The following is a 7,641-nucleotide window of genomic DNA, read 5'->3' on the forward strand; positions in this document are numbered from 1 at the left end:
TGGTTTCCAGCGTGGGTTCCTTTCATCCCCTGAGGTGTAAGGTGTGACTAACTATTGTAGGAGAAGAATTATAAAGTTTCAGGATTTCTGGTGCCCTTCAACACGACGAATCAAGCGAACCTCGACACTTTAGTCATCAAAACTAAAGCTCGAAAAAGACTCAATGCGGCGGATGATATGCGTAGGATTTGTCGACACTGTTCCTATATTTGGACAATTGGTGCAAGGAAAACAACAAAGCCTAATCCTACTGAGCATCTAATTGCTTATTTGATTAGTATATTATCATATGAGTGATTATTATGAATGAAAAATCATAACATTTGCAATGTTTTGAGGCATTGTCTTTCGAAATGCGTTCAGTCTGTAGCTTGTAAATACTCGAAAAGGTACAAATCTTAACGATTTAGACGAAACTTGGTGAAATTGTTTATTATCACCGAACGATGAACCCTATATTACTCTGACCTAGGCCAGTGCTTTCATTGAGACTCGTCTCAAACACCCTAACAATATAACTTGTTCTTTAGCTAGTAAATGTAAAAGGCACAATTGTTGATAAATTTAGATAAATTTACATAAAACTTCATAATAATCATTTAGAAACCGCATTAAAAGTGTTGAAAACTATGTAATTAGTTATTTCCTTGTCTTTTGAAAAGAGTTCTATTTCAAGCTTTAACACACTCTTACAGTTCGTGGCAGATTGGGACGGAATTATTAATTTTTATGCAGTTTAACGTCCTACTTTTCTGTTTCACGTAGAGAAGAGCCGTATACAAATCGAAAAAAAGAACGTTTGGAAGAAGTGTTTGGCTAAGGGTTGAGTATAATGAACTGGTGATGGGTGCGGTTCTGCCAAATGTTTAACATCGCCCAAGGATGAACCCTATTGAAAAAAAAATGGGAAATTTCAAATATGAGGTATTGCTCTCGTTTTTCGAAATTTAATTTAAACAAAGATGACAAATGTTACATTGCCTGAAAAACTATCTTAGACTCGACTGACTCACTCTTTTGAGCTAACTGATTTGTTTGTTTCCAGACGTCAGGAAAGATACAGTTATTGATAGTGTTTGGCTTCGTAGTACGCAGTCTAGGTCAGTAATAATACATATATTGATAGTGCCTGATTGTAGTATGTAGTCTAGGTCAGTAATAATACATATATTGATAGTGTCTGATTGTAGTATGTAGTCTAGGTCAGTAATAATACATATATTGATAGTGCCTGATTGTAGTATGTAGTCTAGGTCAGTAATAATACATATATTGGTAGTGTCTGATTGTAAAACGTAGTCTAGGTCAGTAATAATACATATATTGATAGTGCCTGATTGTAGTATGTAGTCTAGGTCAGGAATAATACATATATTGATAGTGCCTGATTGTAGTATGTAGTCTAGGTCAGGAATAATACATATATTGATAGTGTCTGATTGTAGTATGTAGTCTAGGTCATTTATAATACATATATTGGTAGTGTCTGGTTGCAGTATGTAGTCTAGGTCAGTAATAATACATATATTGATAGTATTTGACTGCAGTATGTTGTCTAGGTCAGTAATGTGACAGATATTTATAGCGTATGACTGTAGTATGTAGTAGAGTTTAGTAATAATACATATTATATTGATTGTGTTTGGCTGTAGTATTAGTCTATATCTGTATCATTACTTACCTCTACTACATACTACAGTCAAACACTATCAATATCTGTATCATTATTAGCCTCTACTACAAACTACAGTCAAACACTATCAATATCTGTATCATTTCTGATCTCTACTACAAAGAACAGTCAAACACTCTCAATATCTGTATTATTTCTGATCTCTACTACATACTAGAGTCAAACACTATCAATATCTGTATTATTTCTGACCTCTACTACACACTACAGTCACATACTATGAAGAGCTGTATCATTACTAAACTCTACTACATACTACAGTCAAACACTATCAATATCTGTATCATTAATTACTGACCTAGACAACATACTACAGTCAAATACTATCAAAATCTGTATTTTTACTGACTAGGTACTAATCAAACACTATCAATATCTGTATCATTACTGACCTTAACTACATACTACAGTCAGACACTATCAATGTATGTATCATTACTGAACACTACTACATACAACAGACAAACACTATCAATATCTGTATTTTTACTGATCTCATCTATATACTAGTTTCAAACACGGATAATTCTGGACACACGTGAGTTTGAAGGCTAAAATTTTGACGGTGAGATGTGAACACTATTACTGATTGGCTTAGCCAAAAAAAATCCCGTTTCTGATTGGTTAAAAAATTGACGTAACTGTCCGATTAACAAAAAAGATTTGTTCTGGGTGCAATAAAATTGTTCAATGCTGCATGAATCGAGTTGAAAAGTGGGCCATGTTTCCACTTTCTTGAGAATTTTAAGGAACTTTAGCGGTTTTTACATTATTTATTTCTTTGTTTCGAAGTTCATGTTAATTCTGAACACTTTTAGGAATATAGAATCGTTTGGAGAAACAACATGTGTTAGTGAAGGCAGGTTTCTGGACGACAAATTGGTAAAGGTTTGAATGAAAGACTAACAAGTCAGTATTTTTTTAAGTCACATGATAGCTTTGTTAATTCATAAGTGACCAACTTCGAGAATATAACACATATTTAAACATTTTGTTCAAACCTTAAGGATTATGGATTATTGTGGAGCGAACGGACCCAGGGCGAATGAACTCGGGGCGACCATGAAAAAGGCCGAAAATGTACAGGGGTGAACGCGTTTAAAATTCAAACTTTGTTACCTAGGCCTGCACTGTTATGGGATTTTTATTCTCAAATCACCTTAACACCGATATGACCCAACATTACAATATACATTACTTACTCAGTGGCGTAGCCAAGATTTCATGGACGGGCTTTTTGGCTTTTAGAGGGCACTTTGACTACCCTCTAAATAAGCAACTGTAGTTATACTTGAAAAAAGGTAGTAATATTAGAAGACAAATTGCATAAAATGCAGGAATTTATTTTCAAAAATTATTCTCAAACAAAATACCCTTACCATCATTTGCGGAAGATTAGTCCTGAATTGATTTTGAATAGATATACTTGTAATAAGCCTGCTTTCCAATTCATTAACAAGGTTAAAAGTAAATTTTGACTGATTTGTAATTAAGATCTATTGCCGAAAGAACAAATGAATGTACACTAAATTTCATACAACGCGGAACTTTTTTTAGATAGGTTTGAATTGAGAAGTATTCAGCCTTGAACCGTGAACTCTTCAAAGTCGGCCTTGACATTTATTCACGACATTTTTTGTTCAAAAAGCGAATTTTTGATAAAAATGATGAGTTTTTAATTCAAAATCGTTATTTTGAATATTTAGGTAGTTTTAAGCAATTTTTGCCAAAAAGAATATCAAATCATGACTAATTTTATTTACCACGCCGTGGTAAATAGCGGTAAGGATACTTATGGCTATTTACCACGCTTAGCACGCTAGTGCTAGAAGGCACAATTCTTGACGGATTTTGACAAAACTTAGTGTGAGTGTTCGTAATCACTCAAGGATGAACCCTATTGAAAATCAGAAGAATCAAAATATTTAGTATGAGTTATTGCCCTTGTCTTGAAAACGCTTTCAAATTTAGCTTTTAAACACTAAAAGGCATGATTCTTACTGGATTTTGACAAAACTTGGTTTTATTATTCAGTCCTGTGCTGAAGATTGAATATTTGCCTTCTAGAGTTTTCACGAGCTAAAAATTTAACATGTTTTCAAGAACAAGGGCAATAAGTTCAAAAGAAGTGTATGACTGAAGGCTGAATATTTCATACTGGTGATTGTTACTGTACTGCTAAATATTTTTATTCAAAATCAAAGCTTCCAGTATTCGTATATTACCTTGCCTGGCAAGCTATCTTTGACGATTTTGACGAAACTTGATGTGAGTATTTGTTATCACCCAAGGATGAACCCTATTGAAAATCAAAACAATCAACAAATATTTAGTATGAGTTATTGCCATTGTTCTTGAAAACGCGTTGAAGTTTTAGCCTGTGGACACTCAAGGAGACCCAATTCTTGACATATTTTGATGAAACATGGTCAAATTATCCAGTATCCTCAAGAAGTTCAAAAGAAGTGTATGACTGAAGTTGAATATTTCATACTGGTGATTGTTACTGTACTACCAAATATTTTTTATTCAAAATCAAAGCTGCCAGTGGGCAAGCTATCTTCTATGGAGTGGGAGGTAGGATTTATCCATGCTGCTTTAAAGATGTTAACTTTAGTGGTCGAATTTTAATCCTGTGGTTTGATTAGGTTTCTGTAATCGCAAAAACTTGGTCCAATTTACGCACCTTTCCCCTACAGCCTTTTTCACCTTGAGAGAAAATCTAACTGTTTGGAATTCAGACATTTTATTAACTCAAAACAAATATTGTATTAATGTATTAACAAAAATCAGATTTAAATACAAATTGTGAAAAAAAATTGAGAATGACTTCAGACATTCGATTTATACATCCTTTATACATGCTCAAATTTACACTCTGCCCCTATTTTTAACATATTTAAGTCATGGATTTTAACTATATATTCACGTTTTATGATCAAAAATGTCGTCATGACTATTTCAAATTTTAAGCAAGTACATGTAATACTTTTTTAATTCAAATATTATCAATACACATATACACAAAATTTCTTTTTAAATGAATACTGTAGCCTTACTAAGGTTAAAACTGTTTTTTTTTTTTATTTTAACATGGCCTTTGTTTTTTTTAAATAAACCACATAAAAGAAACTAGAACAAAGCTTTCATTGTTTATGACTCTAAGCCAGTGGGCCCTGTAAAAATATCAATAGTGTAGGCCTGTTTTTGTTCCATTAAACATACCATATACCATGCCATACCTGTCCAGCTCGTTTTATATCTAAGAATTTTGCCCAAGTAACGCAATCAAGACCACGCCAGTTATAGTAGGCCAAAAGACGGCAAAGCTAAAGCAATGTCTATGGTGCCTCTGATAGGTATGGTAAATTGTAGTCTTTGGGGTTTCTTTATGTCAAGGCAAGGTAACAAACGCCCACAACCAGCTGTCAGAAATGATAACAAAATCCTTAGTGGCTTAATAATGAATTTTCAAATACATGTAATCTAAAAAAAATATTTATAAGTCAAGGCAAAGCCTGATCAAATTATCATCAAATTCAAACATGAACATGGTCTCATCGCCGTAAACACAAGGGTAATTACTCTGAAACTGTTCATCCGATTATTACCAATTTCTAACTTAACCGAGATCTCATCAATATTTACGTGCATTTCATCAAGATCGGATAAAAGTTAATTATCTATGGTACAATTTAAATATAGATATATATATAGAAAAAGAAGTATTTGCTTTACTCACTGTAAAATATAGAAGAAACCAGGGTTGTCTTCAATTTTTGGTAAAATATTTGCATACCAAGTCTCATCAAGATCGGATAAAAATTGTAGCCTCTATTGCACCCACAAGAAATGTGAACGGACAGGGGCGACGGCAATGTACGCCCATATTTTCATGTGGGCGTATAAAAACTGACAATAATCAAATTCAGACTTGACCACAACGGCAATAACTCATCGAAGAATCGTCAAATCTTATCAACCCCAATGCTCACATCAAGTCTCATCAAAATCCATTGTGCCCACAAAATTTTGACGCATTTTACTAAATCAAGGGCAATAACCGTTCTTCGAAAAATCGGGTCGTATATTGTCGTCGAACCTATCCGTCGGTCCCACATTTCTTGTGGGCACAATAGAGGCTGCAGTTTTCATATGATTTCACATTTTTAAGTGGGCGTATAAAAAGTACTAATAAGTCTTGAAGCGAATGTTAACTTTTCATTTACCAACCAACATAATAAGTCATATTGGAAATATCATCCAATGAGAACAAACAAAGGGACAATTAACACTTGAGGAGCAACGAAAGCATTAAGTATTCAATATTTTCACATTTTCGATGGTGTTGCTCTGGCCGACCAGTGCGTGTCGATAGGTTGGGCTTATAATCTAATATTTTGTATTGTCCTTTATTACTCTTTATAACATCAATATAAAATCAGGGATCGATATCTTTTGTTAAATTCGTGATATTTCCTCCTGCGATTGTTTTATAATCACACCCGTTTCAGCGACAGTTCTTATTGAAATATAAGTAACAGCTTCGTTTAATTGTTCATTTGGCCTACAACGTCGGTGTTGGCTTAAGTCATGTAGAAACTATCTATCATGGAAGGACCCCTTCTGTGCGAATCATCATTATGATTAACTGTTCTGTTTCGGAGGATAACTGCACAACTGTTAGTTTAACAGAGGAATCATATCTAGAAGATAGTGCTGTGCAACGATATGTGAATGGTATTTTCGGCTGTGTTATATTTTTCTTAAATCTAATTACAATTTTATCTTTACTAATATCCAAAACAGTGAATAAAAAGGATACGGTATCTCTTTCGATGATAATGTCAGCAAATACCCTGATCGGGCTACAAGTTTTATGTGTAAGACTGGTACCGACAGAATACACCAGTGAAAATGTCATATGTCGACTTCGAATTCACACTGCTTGTATTTTCACATGTACAATAACATTCTCAAATGTATTGGCGACTTTCGAAAGATTCGTGACAATTGTAATACCTCTAAATTACGACCAGTATGTAACATGGAAGCGCTTGTTAATTTACAGTGGTGCTATATGGCTTTTTTCAATTGCTTTGTCTTGGACAATTTTTAACAAGGATCTTTGGAGCGAAACAATCGAGACAAAAACCTGTTTATTGACACTGGGAAGTCCAACTGCTTCCTCCATTTTGGGATTTATGATGTGCTGCGCCGCAGTCTTGAATACGACTTTGTATGCATACATTATGACAGTAGCTAAGAGACAAATACATCAAATAGCAGCAACAATGGTTGGTGGAAACACTCCGTACACAAGGAATATATTCGTTACGAAAAAGGAAATTCGGTTAACTCTCACTGTTGGGATCAACATCATAGCCTTTGTAGTATCCTATTTTCCAATGGGTGCATATATCACATATTACGGTATTTTTTCTAAAGATCCAAATCGAAAGCTGTTTGTTACTCTGATTACTCTATTTATGTTCAACAGTTTAGTTAATCCTATTGTGTATATTTGGGGATTAAGACGTTGTCGAGAAGACATAATAACGAAAATATGCGGACGTTTTTCTAATTAACCGACAATATGACAATTTTATGTATCCCCGATAAAGAAGGGAATCCATATGAAATTGGAACAAAGATGGCACTTTTCAGAGCTGGATTTAGTACATTAGGTCCTATGGGTCTTCACAAATGTTATTTAGAAATCTACGAGAGAGAAAAATTGTAACTCTTCTTTAATTTATACGACGACGACACTATCTACCAGTGCAATTTAATTTTCGTACGCATGTCAAACGTTGGATATGAATGATATAACAATTTCAATAAAACAATCAAAAAAAAAAAAAGGAACAAGATGTTGTTAATGATCAGTTATATCTTTCTCTGTAATAAGATCTTCAACAACCAAGAGAATAAAATTGATCGGATCA

Source organism: Lottia gigantea (genome assembly GCF_000327385.1).
Source record: "Lottia gigantea unplaced genomic scaffold LOTGIsca_55, whole genome shotgun sequence".
NCBI classification, from domain to species: Eukaryota; Metazoa; Mollusca; class Gastropoda; family Lottiidae; genus Lottia; species Lottia gigantea.